Below are 17,332 nucleotides of genomic sequence, written 5' to 3'. Positions count from 1 at the left end.
TTAGGTTTAGGGTTACATCTAGGGATAAGATTATAGTATTCATAGGGTTAAGGTTAGGATTAGGGATAGTGACATCATTAGGGATAGGGTTAGGATTAGGGTAATGTATATGATTAGATGTAGATTTAGGGCTATGTTTAACGTTAGATTGAAGTTTAGGCTTAGAGTTAGGGCTATGGTTATGTTTAGGTTTATAGTAAGGGTTAGGGTTTGAGCTAGGGTTAGGTCTATGGCAAGTGTGAGGTTTAAGGTTAGGTCTAGAGTTAGTTTTCCAGTTAGGTTTAGGTTTAGCATTAAGCCTAGGATTATCAATAAGTTTAGGTTTAGGTTTAGAGTAATGGGTAGGTAGAGAGCTAGGTTTAGGGCTAGGGTTCAGGTTAGGATTAGGGTAGGGTTAGGGTTAGATTGATGGTAGGTGTAGTTTTATGTTTAGAGTAATGTTTAGGCTTTGAACTAGGATTTGGACTAAGGTGAGGGTTAGGTTAGGGTTAGGGCTAGGGTTTGGGTTAGGGTTATGCTTAAGGCTTGATTTAGGCCTAGGATTAGCTCTAGGTTTTGTGTTAGCTTTAGGCCTAGAGTTAGGGCTATGGGTAATGTAAAAGCTAGGTTTATTTTGAGGGCTAGTGATAAGGTTAGGGTTATGGCTAGGTCTAGTGTTAGGTTTAGATTTTTGGAAAGGGTCAGATTTAGAGATAGGTTTACTCTAAATGCAGGGTCAGTGTTTGGGTTAGAGTTAGTGATAGGGTTACAGCCAGAATTAGGACTATGTTTCGGTCTTGGGTTAGGGTTAGTGTTTGAGTTAGGTTAAGGATTATTGTTAGGGCTACAGCTCGGTTTATGTTTAGGTCTAGGGCTAGAAATAAGGCTAGATTTAGGATTTGGTTTAGGTCTAGGGCTGGTGTTAGGGTTTGGTCTAGGTTTAGGGTCAGTTTTAGACCTAAGGTTCGTGTTAGGGTCAGAATAAGGGTCAGGGTTAGTGTTAGGGTTTGGGATAGGGTTAGAGCTAGAATGAGGGCTAGGGTTAGGACTATTAACAGGCTTAGGGTTTTGGTTAGCCTAAGGTTTAGAGATAGATCTACGGTTACCCTTAGGGTTAGGGTTTTCTTAGGTTAAGGGATAGCCTTAGAACTAGGGATAATGCTAGATATAGGGTTAGAGTTAAATATAGATTTAGAGCTCAGATTAGGGCTATTTTTTGTGTTAGGGTTAGGGCTAGATTTGGGCATTGGCTAATGTAAGAGCGAGGGTAAAATTATGTTTAGTTTTAGGTTTAGGTTTAGGGTTAAGTCTAATATTAGGTTTAGGTTTAAGGTTAAGGTAATATTTAGAGCTAGGGTTATTGTTAGGATATGATTCAGCATCAGGGTTAGTTTTAGGGTTAGGGTTAGGACTCAATTAAGGGCTAGGGTTACTGTTAGTGTTCGGTTTAAGGTGAGGGCTGTGTTAAGAGCTAGGGCGACTGTTAGGATATCAGTCAGGGTCAGGATTAGCTTTAAAATAAGGCTTATGACTTGAATTAGGGCTAGTGTTACTTTTGGGATTTGCTTTAAGTTTAGGGTGGTCTTTAAAGCTAGGGTCAATGTTCAGATATGAGTCAGGGTCAGGTTAAGCTTTAAAGTTAAGGTTCAGACTTGAATTAGGGCTAGGGTTACATCTAGGTGTAGTGTTAGGGTTTGGTTTAAGTTAAGGTTTAGGGTTAAGGCTGTTTCTCAGTTTTGTTTTAGTCCTAGGTTTAGGGTTTGGGCTAGTTTTATTGTTAGGTTTAGGCTTTGGGGTAGGGTTTGATTTGGATTTAGTGATTGATCTAGGATTAGTGCTAGGTCTAACTATAGGGCAAAAGTTAGGGCTAGGGTTATGGTTACAGTAGAACTAGGTTTAGAACTAGGGCTAGGGCTAGGGTGAGAATTAGAGTTAGTCTTAGGCCTAGGGTTTTGGTTAGTTTTAGGGATAGGGCTAAGTTACAGCTAAGATTAGGGTAGGGTTAGTGTTCAGCTTATGCCTAGTGTTAGGGCTGGCGTTATAGTTAATTTTAGTGTAAGCTATGGTGTTATAGCTAGGTTTAGAGGTAGGGTGAGGGTTAGAATTAGGGATAGGGCTAGGGTTAGGGTTAGGGTTGTGACTAAGGCTACTTTTAGAGCTAGGATGAGGGCTAGGGTTTGTTGTAGGGTTATGTCTAGAATTAGGGCTAGGGCTAATGTCAGGTCTAGTGTTACAATTTGGGGTAGATTTAGGGTTAGGTTTGTGTCTAAGTCTAGTGTAAGTGTTAGGCTTAGGGTAAGGGTCAGGTTTAGAGCTAGGTGTATTTTTAGGGTCAGGATCAGGGTTAGGGTTTGTTTTAGGTTAAGGTTTAGGGATAGGGCTCAAATGAGCATTAGGTTTAGGGTTAGGGTAACTGATTGGGTTAGGTATAGGTTTCAGGGTACGTTTAGGGCAATGGAGAGCTTTAGTGTTAGCAAAAGGGTTAGGGTTAAACCTAGGGTCAGCTTTAGGATTAGGGTTATCATAAGGATAATATATAGGGTTAGAGCTATGGTTAGGGCTAGGGTTAGGTTAGGATTAGTGCTAGAGTTAGGTTAGGTTTTGGGTTAGGGCTAGTAACCCTAGCTTAGGGTAGGGTTAGGGTTAGATTTAGGGTCAACGTTAGGTTTTGAGCTACGGTTAGGTCTAGGACGAGGGTTAGGTTTAGTGTTATGATCAGGGTTAGGTTTAGGGTTAGGGATAGGTTTTCATTAGGGTTAAGATTAGGTTTAGGGTAATAAATTGGGTTAGATGCAAGGTTAGCTTTATGGCTAAGGTTAGGTTTAGGTTTAAGTTTAGTTATAGGGCTAGGTTTAGTGTTGGTTTAAAGGTAAAAGTTAGGGTTTGAGTTAGGGTTAAGGCTATTTCAAGGTTTAGGTTTAGGGTTAAGTCTAGGGTTAGGTATATTTTCTGGTTTAGGGATTCAGTTAGTTTTAGGGATAGGGTTATCATTAGGGTTAGGGTTAGATTTAGGGTAATGCCTAGGGTTAGATCTAGTGTTAGGTCTAGTGTTAATGTTAGGATTAGGGCTACAGTTAGAGTTATGTTTAGGTATAGTGCTAGGGTTATGTTTAGGCTACGGTTTAGTGTTTGAGATTGGGTTAGGACTAAGGTGAGGGTTAGGGTTAGGGTTAGGACTAGGGTTAGGATTAGCGTGAGGGTTATGCTTAGGGTAGGTTTAGGCCTCTATTAGGGTTAGGGTTATTTAAGTTTTGTATGGGTTTAGGCCTAGGGTTAGTGCTATGTGTAATATAAGATCTAGGTTTCTGATTAGAGCTAGTTTTAGGGTTAGGGTTATGGATCGGTTTACTGTTAGGTTTAGGTTTTGGGTTAGGGTCAGGTTTACAGCTAGGTTTAATGTTAGTGTCAGGGCCAGTGTTCAGGTTAAAGACAGGGTTATGGTGAAAATCAGAATAGGACTAGGGTTAGGTCTAGTGGTAGGGTTAGTGTTTGGTTTAGGTTAAGGGTTATTGTTAGGGCTAGGACTAAGATTTGTTTAGGTCAATGCTAGAGTAATAGCTAGATTTAGGATTAGGTTTAGGTCTAGTGCTAGTGTTAGGGTTAGGTTTAGGTATAAGGTTACTGGTAGGGCTAGTTTCAGGTTTTGGTTTCGATTTAGGGTCAGGTTTAGACCTATAATTAGTGTTAGGGTCAGAATAAGGGTGTGTGAAGGTCAGCGTGAGGTTTTGGGTTTAGGTTAGATCTAGAATGAGGGCTAGTGTTAGGACTAGTAATAGAGTTATTGTTTGTGGTTGGCTAAGGATTAGAATTAGGACTAGAGTTAGCATTATGCATAGGGTTTGGCTTAGGGAAATGGATAGGATTAGAACTAGTGTTAGGGCTAGTATTAGGGTTAGGTTTAGGGCTAGTTTTAGGGTTAGGTTTAAGGTTAACTCTAGTATTAGGGCTTGAATTAGGGCTATTTTTGTGTTAGAGTTAGGGCTAGGGTATGGCTAAGGCCATTGTAAGAACTAGGGTTAGTTTTAGGGTTAGAGTTTCAGCTAGGTCTAGTGTTAGCATTAGTTTTAGGGTTAGGGTGATATTTAGAGCTAGGATTTGTTTGGATATGAGTCAGGGTGAGGGTTAGTTTTAGGCCTAGGACTCTAATTAGAGCTCGGGTTATGGCTAGTTATGGGTTAGTGTTGAGTTTAGGTTAAGGTTTAGGGTAAGAGCAATGGCTCGGTTTTGTTTTGGGGCTAGGGCTTGGTTCATGGCTATTTTTAGGATCAGCAATAGTGTTAGAGCTTGTTGTAAAATTAGGTTTAGGCTTAAGATTAGGGTTAGATTTAGAGTTTTGGTTAGAGCTAAGGTTAGGGCTATGGCTAGGGTTAGGGCTAAAGTTAGGGCTATTTTGAGGGTTATGGTAATGAATAGGGTTATAAATAGATATAGAGCTAGGGTGTGAGTTAGAGTCAGTCTTAGGGCTAGGGTTAGGGTTAATTTTAGGGTTCAAATAGGGCTAGGATCAGTGCTATGATTATTGTTAGGGTTAGGCTTGTGATTAGGGCTAGGGTTATGGTTAGTTTTAGAGGAAGGGATGTGGTTATATAGCTAGTTTCATTGCTAGGGCGAGCGTTATATTTAGGGCTAGGGCTATGGTTAGTTTTAGAGGAAGGGATGTGGTTATATAGCTAGGTTCATTGCTAGGGCGAGCGTTATATTTAGGGCTAGGGCTAGGGTGAGGGGTCAGGTTAGGATTAATTCTAGTTTTAGGGCTAGGATGAAGGCTAGGGTTTGTGTTAGGGTTAGGACTAGGATTAGGGCTAGGGATAATGTCAGGTCTATGGTTATGGTTAGGGATAGTGTTAGGGATAGGTTTAAGTTTATGTCTAGTTCTAGTGTTATGGTTAGTTTTAGGTATAGGTTTACTGGTAGGGCTAGTGTTAGGGTTCGGTTTAGTGTTAAGGTCAGGCTTTGACCTAGGGTCAGTGTAAGGGTTAGGTTTAGTGTAGGGGTCAGGTATAGAGCTAGGTTATTATTAGGATCAGAGTATGGGTTAGAGATTGGTTTGATTTAAGGTTTAAAGTGAGGGCTCAAATTTTATTAGGGTTAGGGTTAGGGTTAGAGTAATGGATAGAGTTAGGTTTACAGTTCAGGTAAGGTTTAGAGTAATGTTTAAGGTTAGTGTTAGGGATAGGGTTAGGGTTTGGCCTAGGGTTAGCATTTGGCTTAGGCTTATGTTTAGAGTAATCAATAGATTTAGTGCTATTATTGCTTAGGCTAAGGTTAGGATTAGGGCTAGGGTTTGGGTTACTCCTAGGGCTAGTGTTAGGGTTAGATTTAGGTTAAGTGTTAGGGTTTGAACTAGGGTTAGGGCTAGGGCGAAGGTTAGGTTTAATATCACGGCTACTGTTAGGATTAGGGTTAGGGTTAGTGTTAGGGTTATGGCTAGTGTTAGCATTAGGGTTGGGGTTATGTTTAAGGTAATGGATAAAGTTAGAGCTAGGATTTGGGCTATGGTTACAGTTAGGATTAGGGATAAGGTTAGGGTTAGGGTTAGAGATAGGGTTATGTTTAGAGTAAGGGTTAAAGTTTGAGCTAGGGTTAGGGCTGGGCAAGCATTAGGTTTAAGATTTATGCTAGGGTTAGGGTTAAGGTTACACTTAGGTCTAGGTTTAGTGCTTGTATTAGGGCTAGGCTTTGTGTGAGATTTATGGCTAGTGTTAGGGCTATGGGTAATGTAAGACCTAGGGTTATGGTTATGGCTATTTTTTTGGGTTAGTGTTACACATATGTCTAGTGTTAGGTTTAAGTTTTGGGTTAGGATAAGGTTTAGAGCTAGGGTTTGTGTTAGGGTAAGTGTCAGTGTTCAGGTTAGCATTGGATTTTTGGTTAGGGCCAGAATTAAAACTAGGGTTAGGTCTAGGGGTAGGGTAGTCTTTGCTTTAGGTTAATGGTTAATTTAGAGCTAGGGCTAGGTTCTTGTATAGGACTAGGGCTAGAGTTATAGCTATATTTAGGATTAAGTTTAGGTCTAGTGCTAGTGTTATGGTTAGTTTTAGGTATAGGCTTACTGGTAGGGCTAGTGTTAGGGTTCGGTTTACTGTTATGGTCAGGCTTTGACCTAGGGTTAGTGGTAGGGTCAGCATAAGGGTAAGGTTTAGGCTGAGGCTTTGGGTTAGGGTTAAAGATAGAATGAGGACTAGGGTTAGGACTAGTAATAGAGTTAGGGTTTGGGGCAAGCTAAGGATTAGGGTTAGAACTACGGTAGCATTAGGGTGAGAGTTTGGCTTAGGATAAGGAATAGGTTTAGAGCTAGAGTTTGTGTTAGTGTTAGGGTTAGAGTTAGGGTTAGGGTTAAAGCTAGGGTTGAGGCTCAGATTAGCACTAGGTTTTGTGTCAGGGTTAGGGCTGTGACTAATGTAAGAACTAGCTTTATGTTTAGGGATAGTTTTAGGGTTAGCATTAGGGAAAGGTCTAGTGTTTGGGTTAGCTTTAGGGTTAGGGTGATATTTAGAGCTAGGGTTAGTTTTAGGGTCAGAGTCAGGGTCAGTATTAGTTGTAGGGATAGGGTTAGGACTAGGTGTAGCATTAGGTTTTGGTTTAGGTTAAGGGTTAGGATTAGGGCTATAGCTCAGTTTTGTTTGTGGGCTATGGCTAGGGTTAGAGCTAGTTTTCAAATTAGGGTTAGGGCTAGTGTTAGGGTGAGGTTTAGGATTAGAGTTAGGGTTAGATTTAGAGTTAGGATTAGTTCTAGTTTTAGGACCATGACTAGTGTTAGGACTAAGTTCAGGGCTAGTGTTAGGGTTAGGCAATAGATAAGGTTGGTACTAGAAATAGGTCTAGGGCTAGAGTTAGGGTTAATCTTAGGGCTAGGGTTAGAGTAAGGGTTACAGTTAGCAATAAATTAGGTCTAGGGTTAGAGCTATGATCACTGTTAGGATTAGGCCTAGAGTTAGGTCTAGGTTTAGTGTTAGTGATACTGTTAGGTTTAGGGTTAGGGGAAAGGATGTGGTTATACCTACGTTCAGAACTAGTGTGAGGGTTGAAATTAGGGTTTGGGCTAGGGTTAGGTTTCGGGTTAGGGTTAAGGCTAGCTTTAGGGCTAGTATGAGGGCTCGTGTTTGTGTTAGGTTTAAGGCAAAAATTAGGTAGAGTGCTAATGTCAGGTCTAGGGTTACGGTTAGGAATATTGTTAGGGTAGTTTTATGGCTAGGTCCAGTTTAAGGGTTATGTTTAGGGTAAGAGTCAGGTTTAGAGCTTGGTGTGTTGTTAGAGTTAGTATCTTGTTCAGAGTTTGGGTTAGGTTTTGGTTTAGTTTTAGGGCTCAAATTAGCATTAGGGTTAGGGTTAGGGTTAGAGTTAGGGTTAGAGTAATTGATAGGTTTAGCTTTAGTGTTCAGGTTAGGTTTTGGTAAAAATAAGGTTAGTGTTAGTGATAGGTTTGGGGTTAGGCCTAAAAGGATAGGGTTAGATTTAGGTTTAGGACTAGGGTTAGTGTTAGGTTTTGCATAACTGATAGAGTTTCAGCTAGAATTAGGACTATGGCAAGAGTTAGGTTTATAGTTAGGTCTAGGGTTAGGTTTACAGTTAGGTTTAGTGTAGGTTTAGGGTTAGGACTAGGGTTAAGTTTACAGTTACGTTTAGAGTAGGTTTAGGTTTAGGGCTAGTGTTATCATGACATTTATAGTTAGGGTTAGGGAACAAAGCATAGAGGCCACACTGAGAACTAATTGAGTGTGTCAAGTTTCAAGTAGTGAGCACAAATCATGTTTGATTTAGAGTTCCAACTGCATCTCTCTATATAAGGGAAAACAACATGAAACCTAAAAATTCAAAGTGTTCCTGCAAATGAACGCTTCAACCTGAAAGAATGAAATTTTGGGGGGCCATGTGTGACTGAAGTACTGATCATTACTGCAAAGTATCAACAAGATCAGTTGAAAAAAATATTTGCTGAGACTTCAGTAAACTCAGAGTTCTGTAGAAGCCTGGGAAATGCTTTCAAATGAAAGTGTTTTTTTTTTTTTTTTTTCTTTACTGAGAAGTGCCTCTGCTTATCTCTACTTCAAGAGAAAATAAAAAGTATGGATATCTCACTGAGAACTAATTGAGTGTGTCAAGATTCAAGCAGTTACAACAAACTGTTCCAAATGCATTTTTCCCTATAGGGGAAAATGAAGTGAACACCAAAATTTCAAAATATTCCTGCAATAGAACATTTCAACCTGGAAGCATGAATTTTGTGGGGGCCAAGTGCAACTGGATTACAGATTATTTCTGCCAAGTATCAACAAGATCGTGTGAAAAAATTTGTTGAGATTTCAACTTGGAGTTCTGTGGAAGCTTGGTAAATGCTTACAAATGAAAGTGTTTTTTCCTTGCCTCTGCTTAAGGCTACTTCAAGAGGGAAGAAAGCATAAAGAGTGATCTGAGCACTAATTCAGTGTGTCAAGTCTCAAGCAGCTAGCACAAAGCTTGTTTGATATAGGGTTCCAACCACATGTTGGAAATGAAATGAAACCTAATATTCAAAGTGTTCCTGCAAAGGAACACTTCAAACTAGAGGAACAAACTTTGGGGAGCCAATTGCAACTGGCCAAGTGCAACTTTCTTCAGCCAATCTTGTTGATACATGGCAGGAATGATTGGTATTCAGGATGCAATCGGCCCTTCAAATGCTTTCTTCTATGTTGACGTGTTCATTTGCAGGAACACTTTGAATTTTTAAATTTCCTTTTGTTGACCCCTATAGGGACAGACAGTTGCAATTCTACATCAAACATGCTTTTTGCTAGATGGTTGGAACTTGACACACTGAATTAGTTCTCAGTGCACTCTGTATCCTGTTTTCCCTCTTGAAGTAGCCCTAAACAGAAGCAAGGAAAAAAATCCCTAACCCTAACCCTAACCCTAATCCTAACACTAACCATAACTCTGACTCTAGCCCTAATCCTAACCATATCCCAAAACCTAACCCTAAGACTAACCCTAACACTAACACTAACCCTAACCCAAACACTAAACCTAACCCTAACCCAAAAGCTAACACTAACACTAACCATTACTGTTAACCAAAAAACTAACCCTAAACCTAATACTAAACCTAACTCTAATACTCACCCTAACCCTAACCCCAAGCCTACACCTAAAACTAACAAAAATCCTAACTCTAACCCTAACCCTAACTTTAACGCTAACACTAATTTTAACCATAACTCTAACCCTAAACGTAATCCTAACCCTGACCCTAATCTTACCCTAACCCTAAACCTAACCCTAACATTAAGCCTAACCCAAACCCTAACATTAACACTAACCCTTCCCTAACCCTAACTATAATACTAACAGTAATCCTAACCCTAACACTAACCCTGAACCTATCACAAACCCTAACACTAAATTTAACCCTAAGCCTAATGCTATCGTTAAAACTAACACAAACCCAACCACTAACCCTAACACTAAATTTAAACCTAACCCTAACCCTAACCCTTACACTAACCCTAAACCTAACTCTAACCCTAAATCTAACCATAACCTAAACCTAATCGTAACTGTTACCCTAAGTCTAAAACTTACTCTAACCATATTAACTTTAAAATTAACCCTAAGCCTAGCACTAAAACTAACCCTAATCCTAACCCTAACCTGAACATTAACCCTAACACAAACACTACCATAACACTAACCCTAACCCTAAACTTTACCCTAAAAGTTACCCTAACACTAAGCCTAGCCCTAACACTAACACTAACCCTAACCGTAACACAAACCCTAACCCTAACATAACAAAACCCTAACCTAATCCTAACACTAACACTATGTTAATCCTAACCCTAACCTAACCCTAACCCTAACCATAAAACTAAAAACACTAACCCTAAACCTAACCTAACAATAAACATAACCCTAACTCTAAAACCCTAAAACAAAATCTAACCCTACCACTACCCATAACCTAATGCTAACCATAACTCTAACCCGAATCCTAAATATAACAGTAACCCTAACCCTAATAAAAACCCTAACCCTAACACAATTCCTAACCCTAACCGTAATAGTAATGCTAATTGTTACCCTAAACCTAACACTAACCTTAAATCTAACAATAACCCTAACCTTTGCAATAACCCTAACAATAATCCTAAACCTAAAACTTACTCTAAACTTAACCCTAATCCTAACCCTAACACTTACATTAATCCTAACCCTTACACTAGCTCTAAACCTAATCCTAACTAAAAACCTAACCCTAAAATGAACCTTAACCCTAACCCTAAACCTAACCCTAAAACTAATCATAACCTTAACACTAACCCTAACACTAACCGTAACCTATCCCTAACCATAACCCTTAACTTAACACTACTCTAACCCTAAACATAATCCTAAACCTAAGCCTAACTCTAACCGTAAACCTAGCCCAAAATCAAACCCTAACCATAACCCTTATCCTAATCCTAAACCTAACCAATTCAATCACCCTAACCCTTACCCTAACACTAATACTAACTGTAACACTAACCCTAACCCTAACCATAACAAAACCCTAACCTAATCTTAACACTAACACTATCCTAACCCTAACCCTACCCTAACCCTAATGCTAACCGTAAAACTAACCTTAACACTAACACTAACCCTAACACTAACACTAAACCTAACCTTAACCCTAAATCAAACAATAAAACAAACCCTACCCCTACCCTACCCCTAACCTAATGCTAACCATAATTCTAAACCGAATCCTAAATGTAACCGTAACCCTAACCCTAATAAAAACCCTAACCCTAACACAATCCCTAACCCTAACCCTAATACTAACGCTAACTGTTACCCTAACCCTAACACTAACCCTAAATCTAACCCCAACCCAAACCCTTACAATATCCCTAACAATAATACTAACCCTCAAACTTACTCTAAACTTAACCCTAATCCTAAACCTAAAACTTACACTAACCCTAACCCTTACCCTAACTCTAACCTTAATCCTAACTCAAACCCTAAAACTAACCCTAAAATAAACCTTAACCCTAACCCTAAACCTAAACCTAAAACTAACTGTAACCCTAACACTAACTGTAATCTATCCCTAACCATAACACTTAACTTAACACTATCCTAACCCTAACCCTAATCCTAAACCTAAACCTGACCCTAACCCTAATCCTAACACTAACCCTTATCCTAATTCTAAACCTAACCCATGCACTCACACTAACCCTAACACTAACACTAATACTAACTGTAACTCTAACGCTAACCCTAACCCTAACCCTAATCCTCACCCAAAACCTAACCCTAACTTTTAAAACAACCCTAACAATAATCTTAAACCAAACAATTACTCTAACCTTAACCTTGAAGTTAAAACTAACACTTACCCTATCCCTAACCCTAACCCTAACCCTAACAGTAACCCAAACTCTTACCCTAACACTGACCCTAACCTAACACAAATCGTAAGCCTAACGCTAAAATGAATCTTAGTCCTACCCTAAACCTATCCCTAACCTAAAAATAACCTTAACACTAACATAAACCATAACCTAACACTATCATAACCCTAACCCTAACCCTAATCCTAACCCTAAACCTAACACTAACTCTAACCTTAACCCTAAATCTAACCTTAACACTAACCCTATTCCTAACCCTATACCTAGCCCTTACACTAACCCTAAACTTAATCCTAACACTAATTCTAACTGTAACAATAACCCTAACATTAACCCTAACCCTCCCCCTAATCCTAACCCTAAATCTGACACTACCCGTAACCCTAACCCTTAAACTAACCCAACTCTAAACCTAAAACTAACTCTAACCCTAATGGCAACCATAACAGTAACGTAACACAAACCCTAACCCTAACCCTAACACTAACACAAACCCTCAACCTAATCCTAACAATAACATTAACAGTAACCCTAACACAAACCTAACCCTAACAATTAACACTAACCCTAAGCCTAACACTAACTCTAACCTAAAATCTAACCCTAATCCTAGAACTAAACCTAATCCTCACTCAAACATTACCCTAAATCTAACCCTAACCCTAACCCTAATCCTAACACTTACCCTAACACTAAACCTAACCCTAACCCTCACCCTAAAACAAATCCTAACCCTAACTCTAACACTAACTCTAACACTAACACTAACCCTAGAAATAAACCTAAACCTTACCCTAACCCTAAACCTAACACTATCCTAAACTTAACTCTAACACTAAACCTAACACTAACCCTAAACCTAACACTAAATCTAACACTAACCCTAACCCTAACCCTAACACAAACCTTAACCCTATTCCTAAGTCGAATGATAATCCTAACCATAAGTCTAACCCTTACACTAACCCTATCCTTAAACCTAACCCTAACACTAATTCTAAACTTAAATCCAACCCTAACCCTAACACTAACGCTAACCATAACACTTAACCTAACCCTAAACCTAACCCTAACCATTAACTTTAACCCTGTTACTAACCCTAACCCTAACTATTAACCCTAACACAAACCCTAACCCAAGACTAAACCTAACAGAAACACTAACCCTAACATTAACACCAACCCTAAAACTATCCCTAAACCTATACTTAACTCTAAAACTCACCATAAACCTAACCCTAACACTAACCCTAACATTTACCTAACCCTAATTATAACCCTAATCCTAACACTTACCCTAACACTAACCCTAACCCTAACGCTAACACTAACCCTAAATCTATCCCTAAATCTAACCCTAATCATAACAGTAACACTAACCCAAACCCCAACGCTAACCCTAACACTAACCCTAACTCTAAACCTAATGCTAATCCGATCACTAACCGTAAACCTAAACCTAATTCTAACCATAAAAATAACCTGAACCTGATCCTTAACCCTAACAATGACCCTAAAACTAACAGTAACCACAACCCTTACTCCAACCCTAACCCTAACACTAACCCTAATATTAACACTAAATCTTACCCTAACACTAACCCTAACCCAAACTCGAACCCTAAACATAAAAATAAATCTAACCCTAACCTTAACACTCACCCTAACCCTAAATCTAAACCTAACACTAACACTAACCCTAACACTCACCAAAACTGTAACCCTAAATTTAACTCTAACTCTAATCCTAACCGTAAGCCTAAACCTAACCCTAACACTAACCATAACACAAACCCTAAACCTAAGCCTAACTCTAACACTAATACAAACCCTAACCCTAAACCTAACCCTAACTCTTACCCTGACCCTAACTGTAACACTAAGCCTAACCCTAACCCTAATATTAATCCTAACCCTAACCATAATGCTAAACCTAAACCTAAACCTAACACAAACCCTAACCCTAACCATAACCCTAAAACTCTCCTATCCCTAAGCCTAATCCTACCCTATCCCTAACCCTAAACCTAACAATACCCTAATGCTAAAATTAAAAATAATCCTAAATCTCACCCTAACCCTAACACTAACACTAACCCTTATCCTAAATCTAACCCTTACACAAACCTGTATCCTAAACTAACACAAACCACAACCCTAACTCTAAAATTAACCTTAACCCTATCCCCAACCCTAACCCTAACTTGAAACTGAAATCTAATCCTAACACAACCCTAACCCTAACCCTTACCCTCACCTTACCCTAACCCTAACAGTAAAAATAAACCTAACTGGAACTCTAACCCCAACACAAACAGAAACCTTAAAACTTAAACTAACACTAACCCAAACACTAACACAAACCCTAACCCTAACACGAACCCTAACACTAACTCTAGCACTAACCCTAAACTAAAACCTAACACAAACAATAACCCTAACAATAACCCCTAACCCGAACCTGAACCCGATCCTTAACACTAACAATAACACTAACCTTTTTTTATTGAAGAGAGAGAGAGAGAGAGAGAGAGAAAGAGAGAGAGAGAATATTTTAATATTTATTTTTTACTTTTTGGCGACACAACATCTTTGTTTGTATGTGGTGCTGAGGATTGAACCCAGGCCACACGCATGCCAGGCGATTGTGCTACCTCTTGAGCCACATCCCCAGCCCAATAACCCTAACCTTAACATTAACTACAACCATTACTCCAAACCTAACCCTAAACAATCACCCTAACTCTAACCCTAACCTGAACCTGAACCTGAACCCTAACCATAACAATAACCCTAACCCTCACACTAATACTCACCCTAACTCTAACCCAAAACCTAACAGTAACCCTAGACGTAACCCTAACACTAATACTGACCCTGACATTAACACTAAATCTAATCCTAATCCTAACCATAAACTTAAACCTAACCCGAACACTAAAGATAACACAAATCCTAATCCTAACCCTAACTCTTAACCTAACACTAAGCCAAACCCTAACCCTAACCCTAACCTTAACCCTAACCATATCACTAAACCTAAATCTAAGACAAACCCCAACGTTAACCATGACCCTAACCCTAACCTAACCCTAACACTAACCATAACCATAACACTAACCCTAAACCTAACACAAATCCTAACCGTAACCATAACCCTAATCCAAACCTAAACCTAACCCTAACCCTAATTAAACCCTAACCCTAAAGCTAATTCTAACCTAACCCTAAAACTTAACTTAACCCTAAACCTAACGCAAACCATAACACTAACCCTAAACCTAACCATAAATCTAACCCTAACACAAACCCTTAACCTAACCCTAACCCTAACCTAACCCTCACCCCAATACTAACCCTAACCCTAACACTAAATCTAACCCTAACTCAAATCTACCCTTAAACATAACACTAACTCTAACCGTTACGGTTACCCTAACTCTAACCTTAAATCTAACCCTAACCCTAACACTAACCCTAAGCCTAACACTAACCTATCACTAATCCTAACCCTAACCCTAATACTTAACCTAACACTAATTGTAACACTAACCCTAAACCTAACCATAACCATAACCCTAAACCTAACCCTAAATAAAACCCTAACCCAAACCATAACCCTAAACGTAACCTAACCGAAACCTAATCTCTTACCTAAACGTAACACTAAACCTAACCCTGTGACTAACACTAACACTAACCATAACCCGAATCCTAACAGAAACCCTAAACCCAACCCTAACACTACCACTAACCCTAAATCTAACCCTAACACTAAATCTAACACTAACCCTAACCCTAAATCTAAATTTAATCCTATTCATAACCTAACCCTTACCCTAAACCTAATCATAACACAACCCCGATACCAAACCTTAAACTTAACACTTACCCTAACACTAACACTAAACCTAACCGTAACCCTAAATCTAAACATAATCCTGTACCTAACCCTAACACAACCACTTAACCTAAACCAAACACAACCAACCCCTTAACGTAAACCTAAACCTAACACAAACCCTAACACTAACACTAACACGAATCTTAATACTAATCCTAACCCTAAACCTAACTCTTAAACTAACACTAACCTTAACCCTAAACTTTACCCTTACACTAACCCTAATGCTAAACCTAACCTTAACCATAACCCTAAACCTAACGCTATCCCTAACACTAACACTAACCCTAAAACTAACCTTAACAGTAATACCATCTCTAACCCTAATCGTAACCCTAACACTAACCTTAAAAATATCCCTAACCCTAACATTATCCCTAACTCTAATTCTAACACTAACACTAATACTTACCCTATCCCTAAATCTAACAATAACCCTAACCTTAAGATGAATCCTACCCCTACCACTAACACTACCACTAATCCTAACCCTAACCCTACCACTAACCCTAAACCTAACCGTAACCCTAACATTAACACTAACCCTAACACTAATGCTTACCCCTAACCGTAACACTAAGCCTAACCCTAATTCTAACGCTAATTGTAACACTAACAATAACCCTAACCCTTACCCTAATTTTAATCATAACCCTAACATTGACACTAACCCTAACCCTAACATACTCTAACCCTAATCCTAACACTAACCCTAACCCTAACCATAATTCTAACACTAACCCTAACACTAACCCTAATCCTCGACTTAATCCCAACTATAACCCTAACCTAACACTAACCCTAACCCTAAGAAAACACTAATACTAATCCTAAACCTAACCTTAACTTAAATGCTAAACAAAACACTAACCCTAATCCTAAAACTAACCGTAACACTAAAACTAGACCTAACCCTATCCCTAAACCTAAACCCTACCCTAACCATAACACTAACCAAAACACTAAACCTAATCCAACCACTAACCCTAATATTAAACCTAAACCTATGCATAACCCTAACCCAAACAATATCCCTAACCCTAACCCTAACACTAACTCTAACCCTACACCTAACCCTAATGCTAACCCTAACCGTAACCATAACCCTAAACCGAACCCTAACCTAACCATGACAATAAACCTAACCCTAACACTAAACCTAACCCAAACCCTAACCCTAGTATAACCCTAAACCTAATCCTAAACCTAACCCAAAAACTTACCATAACCCTAAACCTAATCCAAACCCTAAAGATAACCCTACAACTAACCCTAAATTTAACTCTAACACAAACCCTTACCCTAACCCTAACCCTAATCTAACCCTAATCCTAAGACTAACCCTAAACCTAACACTAACCCTAACCCTAACTCAAATTCTAAATTTAACCCTAACACTAACTCTAACCATTACGGTAACCCTAACCCTAAAACTAACCCTAGCCATAATCCTAACCCTAACATTAACCCTAAACCTAACACTAAACCTATCGCTAATACTAACCCTAACCATAACACTAACACTAACCCTAACACTTACACCAAATCTTACCCTAAAACTAACACTAAACCTAACCCAAACTTGAAATCGAACCATAACAATAAATCTAACCCTAAACCTAACACCCCAACCCTAACTCTAAACCTAACACTAACCCTAACCTTAATCCTAACACTAACCCAAACCCTAACCCAAACTTTAACCCTAATCCTAATCTTAATGCTAAACCTAAACATAACACAAACCCTAACCCTAACTCTAACACTAACACAAACCCTAACCCTAAACCTAACCCTAACCCTAACTGTAACACTAACCCTAAACCTAACCCTAACCCTAATATTAATCCTAACCCTAATCCCTAACTCTAAACCTAAACCTAACACAAACCCTAACCCTAACCATAACCCTAACACTCTCCTATCACTAAGTCTAACACTACCCTATCCATAACCCTAAATCTAACCCTACCCTAATGCTAAAATTAAGCTTAACCCTAATTCTAACCCTACCCTAATGCTAAAATTAAGCTTAACCCTAAATCTCACCCTAACCCTAACACTA

Source organism: Marmota flaviventris, chromosome 2, assembly GCF_047511675.1.
Source record: "Marmota flaviventris isolate mMarFla1 chromosome 2, mMarFla1.hap1, whole genome shotgun sequence".
NCBI lineage: Eukaryota > Metazoa > Chordata > Mammalia > Rodentia > Sciuridae > Marmota > Marmota flaviventris.
Note: the sequence above shows the minus strand (reverse complement) of the source record.